Here is a 17163-nt window from a genome sequence, read left to right on the forward strand (position 1 = left end):
CTCAATTCTCAACATTCTGTGAGCAACTGTAACTCTCATTTATATTAGGAAGATGCATGTGTAACTGTGAATCATCTGTGACTATTTATGTGACTATATGTTAATTATTATAGAATTATATGAAAAGCCTGGAGCCTTGTGTTGGTATGAACCCATTTTTTTATGAAATTGTGCTGCTATAAGCATGTGTATCTACTAGTTACACATGCTTTTTAGGATGTGTATTTGCTGGTTACACTTGCATATTTGATGTGTATTTGTTGATTACACATGCATTTAGGGATGTATATCTACCATCCTTAGATGATTATTCTTTTAATCGAAAATCAACTATCCTCGTTTTTCATTTGAACCTTGCTTCATTTGAGATTTTTTTGTCGGTGAATTAATGCTGGTATAAAATTTCTTTAATTTGGTCACGACTAACTATAATGGTGGTGCATTTAAAAATTTTACACAGTTGCTACATATTAGAAAATTCATTTGTTGCTTATAGGTTGTTGTACCGGGGTAAAAGCTTGCATTTCATCGTTACGTGTGCATACAATACTTTCTAATTTAGTAGGTCTTACAACGAGATTTGTGAGAGAGTTGTCAATTATCTTTCCTGTACATGTTTTGTTTCATTTGTCTCATCAGCAACTGTAATCATTCACTGAATGACATGTTTACGTCTTCGTAGGTTTTGGATTATGTATAGGGCTAAGAAGGATGGCCCAGTAGTTTTGGTAAGCATCTGAGCATTTCACACTTTTTTTTACCTTCTGGACCTTTCAGTCATCACCCGTAGATTAACCTTCACCATCTTCTTGGTCCACAGGGTTGGAGACATCCTTGGGAGGGTCATGAAAATCACTCTCACGGGCATGGGCATGGAAATGGACAGGAGCATGGGGTACTATTTCTAGTTCGTGCTTCAGTGCATGTTACTCTGGCCAAATGACGTTCTTACAACTCTATGAAGTTGAAAAAAATATTGAACACAGTAGTTTTGGGATTAAATTTCAAGTCTAGTTAAATTCTAAGTCGTGTTTCATCGCACAGTCATGTTACTCTGGCCAGTTGACGTTCTTACAACTCTATGAAGTTAAACAAAAGATTGAAATCAGTAATTTTGGGATTAAATTTGAAGTAGAACTGTGTGAATTTGTAGTTTATGAATTGATCTCATCGTTCTATGTTCACTGCAGATATGGATTTGACACAATCCATCAGTTGGAAGGTAGTTGCAGAGACAACAGATTCATCAGTAATATAAGGGTATTATTTATTGAACAGGGAATGCAAGAAGTATACCTCCAAAATTAAAAGTTACCCAATATATACAAGAAAGGTTAGGACAGTATCACTGCACAAGGATAGCAAAATTATGACCGTAAACAATCAAGTTATTTCAAATGAATATTTGAAGTTATTAATTTTTGTGGAGTTACACAAGTGTACTTCGTAATTGCTGAGTACAGAAGTCATATATATATGTAACTGCAAATTACACAAGTAGGATGTATATGTAAATTCTAGTTACACAAGTAAGATGCATGTGTAACTTTCGGTTACACATGCCATATGCATGTGTAATTCCCAGTTACACGTGCATTTTGTATGTGTACAAGCTAATCACACTTTCTTGTTTTAGGAGTGTTTAAACTATGGTATCTCAATATTTCTATGGAAGTAAGTTCTGAATAATTGTAACCTTTTCTGGATCGATGTCTGTGCAGATCTCGATATGGTTTGCACGCACTGACATGAAACTAGCTTACTATTAGAAGCAAGAACATTTACCAAAGCTTTGGGTTTTTCTAGCAGTTTATGCCTGTATAGATAATGATGCTGGCTACTGTCAAGGTGAGCATTGTTGATCCTTAGATCTTTACAGTTGAGAATGTGTGTTTAATTAGGCTTGAATTCTTAACCAACCTTTCAATCAAATTATAATGGAGCAAAAGTAGATGCAAAGGTGCAGGTTATATTCTGATGAAAAAGTAGTATTTGATTTGGGTTCACCCGAATGCATGTTATTGTTGTTATGTTGCTGCATTTTCTTCACCTGTGGTCTTGATTAGGTTAGTTTACCTGACTAGAATAAGCTTGTAATAGTCTGATGCTTGTCATTTGACTTGTCAGTCCTTTAATATATCAATGTTGTTGTTTGACTGAAGTCGTTTCAAAGATTTCAGTAGATGGAGACCTAGGATGTAGAAATTAAATAATGAAAGTCATGCTACTAGAAGATGTTGATACTTGTTTGAATCGGGAAGAATGATTTTGGAAAATTCACATATTATATGCATGTGTAATTAAGAGTTACACAAGTCAGATGTATGGTAGTTACATTAGTCAGTTTCATATGAAACTGAATACGCATTGTTGTGTGTTGTTCATTTAGCTTTATAAAAACTGTTTTCTCTTGTTATATTTCAGGTTGTCGATAACTTCATAAAAGATAATTGCTTATTCGTGGTACTGGTCTCACTGGATTTGGAGTTGACGCTGATTACACAAGTCGAATGCATATTGTGGATCACCCTTGGATTTCTTGCTCATACATGATGTAACTCTCAATTACACTAGATATATGCATGTGTAACTCTCAATTATACTAGACAGATGCGTGTGTAAATCCTAATTACGTATGCTAAGAAATTATTGTAATTAAATTGTAAAGTAATACATGTATTTTTCATATGTTTTTTTTTATGTGTAACTGCCGAGTATACGTCCGTATGCATGTATAACTTCTCCTTACACATGACATATGGATGTGTAATTTCTGGATACACATATGCCATATGTATGTGTAACTTCTGTGTACACTTTCCATACACATGTGTAACTACTGAGTATACATCTATATACAAGTACAACTTTTGCATTACACATGCCATATGCATGTGTAATTTCTGAATACACATGCCATATGCATGTGTAACTTCTGTGTACACATCCATATGTTGGCGGTGGTGGGTGGTGGTCGGCGGTGGTGGAGGAGGGTGGTGGAGATTGATAACTTGAAAAGGATAAATAATCAACCAATTTAGTTTCTTCTACCCTTTGAATAAAGTAAGAACCTAAAAATGGAGATTCTTCTCAAATAACTTACAATTTCTACCAAATTAAACTGGAAACTATAAGATTATGAGAGGCATCTAGTTGATACTCTAGAATTAGATGATCTAATTCCCCCTAGATTTAACAATTAGGTTTGAAAGAAGAGAACCTTTCATTCTTCGCATAATATTCTAAAACTCCAAAACTTGAACTCCCCCTTTATCCTTATGTCTTCTAATTTATAATAGCACCAAGGGCATACTTGGCATATTCAAAGTAATTCTAGGATGGACTATAAATGGTGCTTCAATATAGATATGGGACATCCACAATACATCATCCCCCCTTCTTTAAACAAATTCGTCCTCGAATTCTTCAAAGCGTATTCTCCATTTGTGCTTGAACTTATTCCTTGCTTGAAGACAATTCTACCTCTACACCTTCCATTATAATTACTCACCAAATGTAGCACTTTTTGGTTGTAGTAGAGAGCATCCCCAACTAGTGATGACATACCAAGTATTTCTTCGTCTGTAAATACATCATCCTCCCCTTGTTTGAACAAATTCGTCCACGAATTCTTCAAAGCATATTCTCCATTAGTGCTTGAACTTCTTCCTTGTTTGAAGGCAATTCTACCTCTACACCTTCCATTTTAATTACTCACCAAATTTAGCACTTTGTGGTCATAGTAGAGAGCATCCCCAAGTATTAATGACACACCAAGTATTCCTTCGAACCTTACACGATGACTAAAATCATGAAACTTGTCTTCAGTGAAATCCCAAATTGGACCAACATATATTGATTCCACATTTTGTTGTATTTTGAATAAAGGCTTGCTTCCGGTAGTCGGTTCACATACTTGAAATTTTTCTCGACATGCTTCTAACATAGCATTTTCCAATTCAATATCATACCTTGGTACACCAAAATCTTTTACTTCACTACCATTAAATACCTCATAAAAAATTGAACACAAAGGATTGTATTCTTCTTTCTCTTGATTCTTACATGATAGCACTTGGTCCATGATAGTAAAATAATCAAATATTTGATCCACATTCATACCATCTTGATATATTGGAAGAACACCTGCTATTTCATTTTCCTCACGACTCAAATAACTATCAAATTTTGGTGGAGACATTTTATCAAACACCTTGTGGGCACTTTGTTTATCCTCACATCCACCAACCAAAATTGATACATCTATTTCACTTACATCATCACAATCATTAGGTATAATCCTTTGTTGGTTATGGAGACTTACAATTTTCCAATAATATTCTTCAAAAATTTCTCCCATTCTTAGATACATATCATCAAACACTTCATGTACAATATTCATTAACACATCCTTTGAATGAACCCTACCCAAATTAACTTCTCTTTTGTAAACCATGGTGAAATCAATATAAGATTGAAAAACCCAATTTTAAAATACTATCAAAGAACATAAAAATCAACCCAAAATACTTGAGAAAGAGATTAGTAGTGTTCACCTCAAAAACAAATATCTTCACCGATCACACCTTTTCCCCTTTAGAATCAAACCAAAGCTCTTGATGCCAAATGATGAGAAGCGGAAGCTTATAATTGAAACAAATTGAAATTGATAAATTAAATGGATAAATAATCAACCAAATTAGTTTCTTCTACCCTTTGAATAAAGGAAGAACCTAAAAATGAAGATTCTTCTCAAATAACTTACAATTTCTACCCAATTAAATTGGAAACTATAAGATTATGAGAGGCATCTAGTTGATACTCTAAAATTAGATGATCTAATTCCCCCTAGAGATAACAGTTACGTTTGAAAGAAGAGAACCTCTCATTCTTCACACAATATTCTAAAATTCCAAAACTTGAACTCCCCCTTTATCCTTATGTCTTCTAATTTATACTAGCACCAAGGGCATACTTGGCATATTCAAAGTAATTATAGAATGGACTATAAATGGTGCTTCAATATCGATATGGAACATCCACAATACATCATTGTGGGAGGTGTTGGGTGGCGGTGACGGTTGTCAGTGGCGGTGGTGGTCGAAGGTGGTTGGTGGTTGTGGTGGTGGTCGGAGGTGGTTGGTGGCGGTCGGAAGCGGTTGGCGGTGGATGTGATTGTCGGAGGTGGTGGGAACATCATCACACAAAATTTTAATATTTTTGGGCTTAAATTCAAATTTTATTTAATTATGGACTTGCCAATATACATAAGGGTATTAATGTCTTTTAATATTTTGGGGCCTAGATTTAAATTTCTTTTAATTAAGGGCTTGATATTATGGGTAACCCATGGGTGGGGCCCAAGCCTAAATTCCCCTTTTTAATTTAGAGCAAACATCTGGAATTCCGTGAAAAGCTCCGGGCAAAAAAAAACTCTTCTCTCCTAAAAAACGCTATGCATAACCGTTTTCTCTCTTCCTAAAACTTCTCCCTAAACTAAATATTCAAAATTTGATTTTCCTAATCCAAATCTGTTTGGTGATCAACTGATTTATTCATATTTTCTAGCAAGATTTGGATATAATAAATTAATAGTCGTTAGATTATAATTTTAAATAAAATAATCGTTATTCTTAGGTTTTTCTTCGTCAATTTCATTCAACTCTCTAATGGTGTTATACCCATCAGAGGTTTATTATAGCCTTTATGGCATCTCCGTTGGTTGCAGCAATCGTTTCAAATATGTTAACAAGGACGATTTTTCCCGTTGTGACGTGATTCTACATCAACGGCTACCGAAACTAATCGTGATAATGGTGTTCTATGCGTATTGTTCCCTTTTGGAGCAACTTTTTCTTAATGAAGAAGACAGTGAATAACAAAATTTCTTCAAATTAAAATGGCATAATCTTAATTCAAAAGCCATTATTCAAATATCATCAATTTCCTTCTGAAATTCATGTATTTATATATGATGTATTGCAATTTTATTTTGATACAAAACACTTGTATTTTATTATGTTTTTCATCTTTGATGTATTTGATCTTGAAAAAGCGGGGGTCTAACAACCACACCGAATATTTCGTTCGGCAATCTATATGGACAACTCCAATACATTTCCAAGAGAATCAACTAGACAGTCAGACTCAATCACGAAAAAGTATCCAAGAGTTATATCTCAATTTCTCAAATCAATCTGCAATCGAACAGATAGGAATCTGCGAGCCGAATCGATATGAGAAATAACTTGGATGGTACCAAAGACCAATATCCAAGTGTCAATCAATTCCTATCCAACAAGCAATGTCGGATTTACCAATTGATTGAACTACGCAGAACCTGTGATATTTCAATTATATAAACAAATATAATGCGTAAAAGAAATAACACAAACACCAGAAATTTTGTTAGCGAGGAAACCGCAAATGCAACAAAAAAAAAACCGGGACCTAGTCCAGATTGAACACCACACTGTATTCCCGCTACATACACTAGCCTACTACAAGATTAAATTCAGATTGGAATGTAGTTGAGCCCTATCCAATATCACACTGATCAAGGTTGAAAAAGAGGGGGTCTAACAACCACATCCAATATTTCGTTTAGGGAATATGTGTGGACTAACTCCAATATATTTCCAAGAGAATCAATTAGATAGTCAGACTGAATCAAGCAATATACATCCAAGAGTTATATCTCAATTTCTCAAATCAATCTGCAATCGAACAGATAGGAATCTGTGAGCCGGATCGATATGCGAAATAAGTTGGATGGTACCAAAGATCAATATCCAAGTGTCAATCAATTCATATCCAACAAGCAATGTCGGATTTACCAATTGATTGAACTACGCACAACCTGTGATATTTCAATTACATAAACAAATATAATGTGAAAAAGAAATAACACAGACACCAGAAATTTTGTTAACGAGGAAACCGAAAATGCAAAAAAAAACCGGGACCTAGTCCAGATTGAACACCACACTGTATTCCCGCTACATACACTAGCCTACTACAAGATTAAATTCAGATTGGAATGTAGTTGAGCCCTATCCAATATCACACTGATCAAGGTTGAAAAAGAGGGGGTCTAACAACCACATCCAATATTTCGTTTAGGGAATATGTGTGGACTAACTCCAATATATTTCCAAGAGAATCAACTAGACAGCCAGACTCAATCAAGGAAAATACATACAAGAGTTATATCTCAATTTCTCAAATCAATCTGCAACCGAACAAATAGAAATCTGTGAGCTGGATTAATATGAGAAATAACTTGAATAATACCAAAGACCAATGTTCAAGTGACAATCAATTTATATCAACAACCAAAGGTTTGATTATTAATTGATTGAACTATGCACAACCTGTGATATTTCAATTATATAGAAAATATAATGAGGAAAAGAAATAACACAGACACCGGAATTTTTATAAAAGAGGAAACCGCAAATGCAGAAAAACCCCGGGACCTAGTTCAGTTTTGAACACCACATTGTATTAAGCCGCTAAAGACTCTAGCCTACTACAAGTTAACTTCGGACTGGAATGTAGTTGAGCCCCAACCAATCTCAAATTCATCAAGGTACAGTTGCGTCCCTTAAGCCTCTGAATCTCATTAGGACTCTACGCACTTGATTCCCTTAGCCTATCTTACCCGCAACTAAGAGTTTCTACGATCAAAAGTCGAAGACTTGATAAACAAATTTGTCTCACACAGAAAATTCAATTGAATAGATAAATCCGTCTCCCACAGAAATACCTACGAGTTTTTTGTTCTGTCTTTTGATAAATAAAGGTGAACAGGAACCAATTGATAATCCGGACATATATTACCGAAGAACAATCTAAAACTATAAATCACCTCACAATAACTTAATGATATGGTAGTCGAACAAGTTACTGCGGAATCACAAACGATGAGACGAAGATGTTTGTTCATACTTTTTATATCTTATTTATCGGAGATAAATCTCGAGAAAATATTAGAGAAGATAGTACTCAATACGATAGAACAAAGTAAGACCAGAACACACAACTACAGAGAAAATAGTTGGGTCTGGCTTCACAATCCCAATGAAGTCTTCAAGGCATGAACCTATAATGGTTTTAGTAAAAACCTAGGTTAAAGGAGAATCGAATTTAGTCGCAACTAGTATCACACAGGAGGTGTGGGGATTAGGTTTCCCAGTTGCTAGAGTTCTCCCTTATATAGTGAAAATGCGGGGGTCTAACAACCTCACCCAACATTTGTCTTAGCAATCTGTATGGACTAACTCCAATATACTTTCAAGCGAGTCAACTAGACAGTTAGACTCAATCTTAAGAAAGATATATCAAAGAGTTTATATCTCTATCTCTCAATTCAATCTGCAATCAGCAAATAGAAATCTGCGAGCCCGATTGAATATAAGAGATATAAACTTGAACGGTACCAAAGACCAATGTTCAAGGACCAATCAATTTCAATCAACAACCAAAGGTTGGATTTCACAATTGATCGATATAACACACAACCTGTGATATTTCAATTATATGACAAAATATAATGCGGAAAAGAAATAACACAAACACCCGAAGTTTTGTTAATGAGGAAACCGCAAGTGCAGAAAAACCCCGGGACCTAGTCCAGATTTGAAAACCACACTGTATTAAGCCGCTACAGACACTAGTATACTACAAACTAACTTCGATCTGGACTGTAGTTGAACCCCAATCAATTTCACACTGATTCAAGGTACAGTTGCGCTCTTGACGTCTCTGATCCCAACAGGATACTACGCACTTGATTCCCTTAGCTTATCTCACCCACAACTAAGATTGCTACGACCCAAAGTCGAAGACTTTAATAAACAAATCTATCTCACACAGAAAAGACTATGAGAATAGATAAATCTATCTCCCACAGAAATACCTACGAGTTTTGTTTCGTCTTTTGATAAATCAAGGGAAACATGAACTAATCGATAACTCAGACTTATACTCCCAGAACAACTAGAATTATCAGTCACCTCACAATAATCTTAATCAACTAGCGAAACAAGATATTGCGGAATCACAAACCATGAGACGAAGATGTTTGTGACTTCTTTTATCTTGCCTATCGGAGATATGAATCCCAAGCCAATTCTTTCAATTGAGCTTATACGATAGAAACAACAAGATCAGATCACGCAACTACATAGAAAATAGTTGGGTCTGGCTTCACAATCCCAATGAAGTCTTTAAGTCGTTAACCTACAGGGTCTCGTGAGAAACCTAAGGTTAAAGGAGAATCGAATCTAGCTAACACAACTAGTATCACACAGGAGGTGTGGGGATTAGGTTTCCCAGTTGCTAGAGTTCTCCTTTATATAGATTTCAAATCAGGGTTTGCAATCAATGTTATATTGGTAACAAAGCATTCAATATTCACTGTTAGATGAAAACCTGATTAGATTCAAGATAATATATTTCAACTGTTAGATTGACTTAGCTTGTTACACACAAATGAAATGTAACTTTATTTAAGTATAGGCAACCATACCCAAACTTGTACACTTAGTTGGTTCAACAATAGTTAACCGAAGTTAGCCATATGAACGCTTTCATATCAACCTTGTTCATCTTCATCACAACTAGTTCAAATGACTCAAATGAAACTAGTTATAGAGTTGTTCAATTGTTTATATTCTCATAGAAGTATATAAGATACAATTGAAGCAAAATCGGTTTTTGATTCATAAACACAAAAATCAATTCATGAACATTATAGCCACGTTTCCAAAGATTGCGTTCCTTATTATATAAATATATTTATTCATGAGTTTGTAAACATACATAATCGATTTTAGAACTTAACCCACTCAGGTATGCACACGGATACGCATACTTAAGTTCCCGGACTTGGTCTTTGTTCGCCAGTATACAAACGGGTACGCATACTGTCATTCACGACCGGACTCAAATGAAATTAGTATGCATACTATAGTTCCCGGACTTCACCTGTTGTATCAGTACGCATACGGGTATATATGCATACAATATTCCCGGAATTGGAGTACACATATGCAAGTAGCATAATGTTTATTCCAATCAAAGGTTAATTTTTCTAAACTCCTATTTTAATCATTGAAACATTCTCGAAAGACCGGAATAGCTGTCGCACACAAAGTATTAGCTTTAAAGTAATTTTCAAGTGATCAAATGATCAATGTCAAAAATTCCAAGTCTACATCAAATGACTGTCTCACACAAATCATGTAAGATGTTACCAAGCGATTTTCACACGGTCATCTTTTGAATTTCGTCAAGAATAAAAGATGAACTTGGTTAAAGCGAAAGATTACCAACACATATTTCGAGAAATATGTAAGCGAGTTAAACTCAACTCGAAATATCAAATGTGTATAAGATAAAGTCTATATAGCTATGCGATTTTTGTCTCAATAGGAGATAGAATAGAAATAAACTTCTGAGTGATAGATGAGTTCAAGTCTCCACATTCCTTTTGTTGATGAAGTTCCACAAGCTCCCATTAGTACTTCTTCGTATTTAATCGATGAACTCTGTGAAGTCTAGAGCTCAACTACACATTCTATCCTAATCCGATACATAGCTATAAGTAGACTAGAAATCAAGACTTATAGTTTTGACAACTAAACTTGACAAACAAGCTTGAGATAACAACGCTTACGAGTTCGACCGAGAAGTGCTCTAACAATCTCCCCCTTTGTCAATTTTAATGACAAAACTTCAATACATTTGGATTACAAAATAAATAAACTTTGTAGCTTCTCATCCAAATGCTTGATTTCTTGGTTCTTCAAAATTACTCAAAATCTTCATCACTTCCAAGTACTCCAGTGATTCTGAACGTGTTCAACTCGACATCATATTCGTTGAAGATCCGTAGCCATAACAATATATAAAAACAAGATATTTTCGTATTGTTATACAGTGTCATAGTATTATTACACAACATCAAAGTTCAATTGTATCACAACTTTGAAAATAATACTATGGTGATATATCTCTTTCTCCCTTAGTCAATACTTCATCTCACAATGAAAACCATTCCCCTTTACATAATGATCCGTATGTAGTGTGAACTACACAATAATTCTCCCCCTTTTTGTCAATATAAATTGACAAAAGTACGAAAACTAGTGGGATTATAATGAAATTATCATAGAGATACTTCATGACTAAAAGAGAACATATCAACTTTGTTTCGATGATTTCACATAGTCGAAACTTTGTGTATTTACTAAGGAGTTTATAAAGATACAAGAAAACTCCTATAATATTCCACAGTCGCACTCCCCACAAAGATTTGATAATTAAGCACAAGTTCAATTAAGAACTCTCCCCCATAAGATGTCATTCCCGAAAGAACAACAAGAGCGACCTTACTTTCACAAGAAAAGAAGGATTTATTTGGATAATTTGATAATAAATAGAAACAAACTACCAATACTAGAAACAAATGAGGAATTGAAACAACACTTCACTGAAACTTCAATATTTTATTTCCCAAAAGATATTGATAGATCCAGAGGCAATAAAACATCTAGAAATCTAATGAACCAAAACAACATCAATACCTTGTCGTAAGTGTTAAAACATAGCAGTATCTAGAGGTTTGTGAGAATATCAGCCACTTGTTGTTCGGAAGGCACAAATTCCATATTAATGATACCATTTTCATAGAGATCTCTAATAAAATGATACATGATGTCGATGTGCTTAGTTATTGAGTGCTCAACAGGATTCTCAGTGATGCGAATCGCTCTAGAGTTATCACAAAATATTTTCATTATTGCAGTGTCAATTCCATAATCAATAAGCATTTGTTTCATCCATAGAAGTTGAGTACAACATGATCCTGCAGCAATGTATTTTGATTCACACGTTGAGAGGGACTGTGAATTTTGTTTCTTTCTATGCTAAGCTACAAGATTTAATCCTATATAATAGAAACCCTCAGGTGTACTTTTTCTATCTTCTACACATCCTGCCCAATCAGCATCTGCATGGGCAGTAAGATCGGTGTTAGTATCAAAAGTATAAGATAGATCATACCCGATAGTGTGTTGAATGTGTCGCATGATCCTTTTTGCAGCTGCAAAATGAGACTCCTTTGGATTATCCTGAAATCTAGCACAACATCCAACACTAAAAGCAATATCAGGTCTAGTAGCCGTGAGATATAAAAGCCTTCCAATAATAGATCGATAAAGTTTTTGATCCACATTCACTCCTTTTATCATCTCGATGTAGTTTACCAATGGTGGGCATATGAGTCAGTTTTGGAGTTGACTTATCAATACCGAACCTTGTAAAAAGATCCTTAGCATACTTTTCTTGATATAATTAAATTCCATCCTTGTGTTGTTGAATCTGTAATCCTAAAAAGAATTTTATTTCACCAACATTACTCATTTCAAATTCCATACCAAGGAAAGGGGTGAAACATACCCCCTTTATTCCTCCTAAGGATGGTGTTATGATAGCTAGTCTCAATCTAAACAAGAATTTAGAAGATGGAGCAGTAATGGGAAAGGAGTTGACTGAGAATGCTAGACTTGGAAAAATACAAAGGAGCTCAACTGATCCTATAAGTATCTCCAAAAATGATGGTCAGATTTCTCCCAATCATACTCAAGCTAAAACTGAGGATTCCACAACAATGAAAAAATGCACTAATGAAAGGAGCAAGTTTTTGCTGTGAAAGAAAAAATCTTTGCAACAAATGGAGAGAGTCAGGTATCCACAAAACTTTATAAATCCTTTTCTTTCGTGTCTTATATTTTCTTGCCTCACTTTATTCATAACAATTTTTGCATTATAAAATCTTTTTTATCGTTTCAACCATGAAAATTTTATCTTGGAATGTGTGTGGCTTTGGTAACAAAAATACTAGAAATCATTTAAAAGATATGATTAGGTCAGAGAGTCCAGATATTATTTTTCTAATTGAAACTAGAAATGTTAGAAAGAAAATGGACCTATATACTGCTCCTTTGAACTATCCCAATGCTTGCTTTTTTGAACCACTAGGCTTATCTACAGGACTTTGTTTGCAGTGGAAAGATGGTATTGACCTTCAAATCCTTGAAAATATCTCTGAAAAATATCCTTTGCAAAGTAAAAATTGATTCTAAAGTGGATTTTCTTTGATTAACTTTTTGTATAGTGCACTAAATGATCATAGTAGAGCTCTCCAATGGAGTCATATGCAGGACACTGCTATTCAAGCCAATCTTCCCTGGTTATAAATTTCATCATTAAACAGGAAGAAAAGGAAGGAAGTATCCCTGTCACTCAAAATACTTTAGATTATTTCAATGATTTGCTTGATTGTAATGATATTCATACTCTTCCTTATATAGGTAATCCATTTACATGGACTAACAGAAGAAAAAATCAAGAGCTTATCCTTGAAAGACTTGATAAAGTTGTAGCTGACACTAACTTGCTATTTAATTTTCCTAAGGCTATTATATATCACATGATCCTTTAGCTAATGACCATTGTCTCATCATGTTTGTCACAAATAGAGAAGATTCTAGTACTTATAAGTCATTTAGGTTAAATAAAATGTGGTTCAGAGATGCTACTTTTAAAGAGTTAATTTCCCATAATTGGAATGTTAGTGATAGTGGTCATGCTGCTTTCAAGTTTTCCAGAGGTTTATTTCATACAAAACAGATTTTGAAAAAACAGAACTATGAGTATTTTGGAAATTTCAATACTCAAATTACCAAGGTTAAAGCTCAGATTGAACACTTATTATCTTTGAATAATAGTCATACTGGTAGTCAGTTAGTTCAGTTACAAGATAGTTTAACCTATTGGTATAATGTTGAGTCAGATTACTATGGTCAGAGAGGTAAGGAAGATGATTTTCTACTAGGTGATAAAAAAAGTGCTTATTTTCATCATAAAACAAATTTTAGGAGAAGAAGAACACGGATAGATACTTTACAAAATGCTCTAGGTAACTGGCTTACTGAAAGAAAGGATATAGCAGATTGTTTACAGTCTCATTTCTTCTCTATGAGTAGAACAACTAATCCACCTGATGCTAGTTCTTATCATTCATTTATATCTTCTTGTATATCTATTGAAGATAATGAGATGTTAACAAGATTACCTTCTAATGATGAAATTAAAAAAATAGTCTTTGACATGAAACCATGGACTACTCCAGGTCCTGATGGTTTCCCCCTGGCTTTTATCAAGTCATGTGGGATACTGTAGGTGAGGAAATAGTCAAAGTTGTTCAAGATTTTTTTCACTCTAGTCACATGTTGAAACAAATGAACCATAACTTTATCTCTTTAATTCCCAAAAATAATTGTCCTAAACAGGCTTCAGACTTTAGGCCAATAAGTCTTTGTAATACTTCTTACAAAGTAATTTCTAAGCTTCTTGCTTCTAGGACTAAACAAGTTTTACAAAAAAGTCACTCCTTTTCAAACAGATTTTATATCTGGTAGGTTTATTATAGATAACATAGTTATTGCTCATCAATTAATAGACTCAATGAAAAAAAGTAAAGCTAGTAATGGATCAATGGCGGTGAAACTTGACATGTCCAAAACCTTCGATAGGATAGAATGGGCTTTCTTGATCAATGCTCTGAAAGTTATGGGATTTTGTGATAAGTTCTGTAACATGATTTATGAATGTATTAGTACTGTGTCAACTTCCATCTTATTGAATGGCAGCCCTGGAGATACTTTCAAACCTCAGAGAGGACTAAGGCAAGGGGATCCTCTTTCCACTTACTTATTTATTCTTTGTATGGAATCCTTCTCTAAAGCACTAATTCAGGATGAAAGTAGTAATCATATTCATGGAATGAAAATAAATCAAAATTGTCCTGCTGTTTCTCACCTCTTTTGCAGATGATTATCTGATATTTTCAAGAGCCAACTCCACTGAGGATAGACACATAACAGATATCATAGAACAATTTAGTAAGTTTTCTGGGCAATCTGTTAATTTCTAGAAATCGAGTTTGAATTTTAGCTTTGGAGTTAGAAATCATGTTAAGAATGAGGCTTCTGACATTCTAAATATTAAAAAGATAGCTCTCAATGATAAATATTTAGGAGTCCCTCTTCTGCTTCAGAGAAGTAAAGTTCAGTCCTTATCTCCTTTGATGGAGAATTATGATACTAGATTGGCTAACTGGAAATCCAAATTTGTGAAACATCCAGGTAAAACTGTTTTGGTTCAATCTGTCTTAGGCAGCCTAGCTACTCATCATATGTCTGTGTTTCCTATTCCCAAACAGCTAAAAGATAAAATGGATAGTGTTCAGAGAAGATTTTGGTAGAATAAGAAAAAAGGCCAGAAAGGTATTACTCTTAAAAAATGGGAATCAGTTGCTCAACCAAGAGTTCTAGGAGGTACGAATATTAAACAATCTGTTGTCCTAAGCAAAGCTTTGCTTAATAAATTAGATTGGAGGATGTTAAATTCCAGGGATGAGATTTGGGTCAAAATCATGGAAGGTAAGTATTTCTTCAATTATAATCCTGATATGGTGTCCAATGAAGGGTCTTGGATCTGTAAAGGTATATGTGAGGGTATTGTATAGTCAGGAAGTATGCTATATGGGAGGTAGGTGATGGAAATTCTATTAATATCTGGAAAAATAGGTGGATACCTAGTATAGATACTTTGGTGAATTCTCATTTCTATTCAGCTAATATGAAAACAGTGTCATAACTTATTGATAGTGATTTTAGATCTTGGAATATCACAATTTTGAATAGTCTCTTTGATACCAATATAGTAAATAAAATTCTGAATATTAGGATTCCTTTTATAGGTACTGACCATATTAGATGGCAGCCTAGTGCTAATGGTGAGTTTAATGTCAAAACAACTTACATAGTTATCCTAAATGAGGTTAACAATGCCAATGGCTTTACTGCTGATACATCTGTTAACTGGTAAACTTTTTGGAAAACCAGATTACCTCAAAATATCTTGTACTTCTTACGGAAATGTATCACTTATTGTTTGCCTACCAGTGATAGAATGGCTAGATTCCGTCAGAATATCAATACTTTGTGTCCTAATTGCAATAATAGTAATGAAACTGTTCAACATTTGTTTACTGAATGTGACTATGCTAAAGCTATCCGGTCCTCTGTGGATGCTAATTTTATACATGAACTTTCTAATGTAAACTTTCAAGATTGGATTGTGGAAATGTTTCAGGTAAGTAACTCTATCAATGTTAATGTAGCTATGCTTAATTGGTATGGTTTTCTGCTCTGGAAGATATGGAAAAGTAGGTGCAAAAAAACTTTTGATAATATTACACTGATTTTCTCTCAGGTAGTTCTCTTAATTAAGTCAGACTTCTCAGAATGGAACAGATTAGGCATTAGACCCGATATTCCTACACCTGTTCCTCCTAATATTAGTCACTGGACTGTTCCTTTACCAATAGTAATAAAAGTGAACTTTGATGCTTCATATAAAGAACTTACTAAGGATGTTGGAGTGGGACTAATAATGAGAATTATGCAGGTAATTTTGATGCAAGTAAATGATGGCGCACAAAAGCTTTAGACCCAGAACAGGCGGAAGCTAAAGCTCTTCTTGAAGCAATAATATGGGCAAAAAGAAAAGGAATAAGGAACTTGCATCTGGAAGGGGATTGTTCTAATGTCATAAGAGCTTTGAATGGCAGTAGTACCTCAATAAAATGGACCACCAAAAACTTAATTTTTGATTTTTTAAGTTTATTAATATCTTTTGATTCATGGATTAACACTTTTGTGCACAGAAACATTAATCATGTAGCAGATGCTCTCGCAAAATATGCAAGAAATATCTACAATGAGGAATAATGGTCAACTAGTATGCCTTCCTGGTTAGCTCTTTGTCTCCAGAGAGATTAAATTTTGTAATTCATCCTTTTAATAAAATTTATCTTTCGTATTAAAAAAAAACTCCTTACCAAGGGAAACTTGAAAATCTTTAGGAAGTTTCTCTTAAGTTGATCCACAGATGATATCATCTACATAAACTTGAGCGATGATAACATCTTTCCCACTTCAATTGGTAAACAAAGTTTTATCAACTCTACCTCTTGAAAAATCTTTCCTAAGAAGAGAAGTAGTTTGTTTTTCGAACCAGGCAGAGGTG

This window comes from Papaver somniferum, chromosome 9, assembly GCF_003573695.1.
Source record: "Papaver somniferum cultivar HN1 chromosome 9, ASM357369v1, whole genome shotgun sequence".
Taxonomy (NCBI): Eukaryota; Viridiplantae; Streptophyta; class Magnoliopsida; order Ranunculales; family Papaveraceae; genus Papaver; species Papaver somniferum.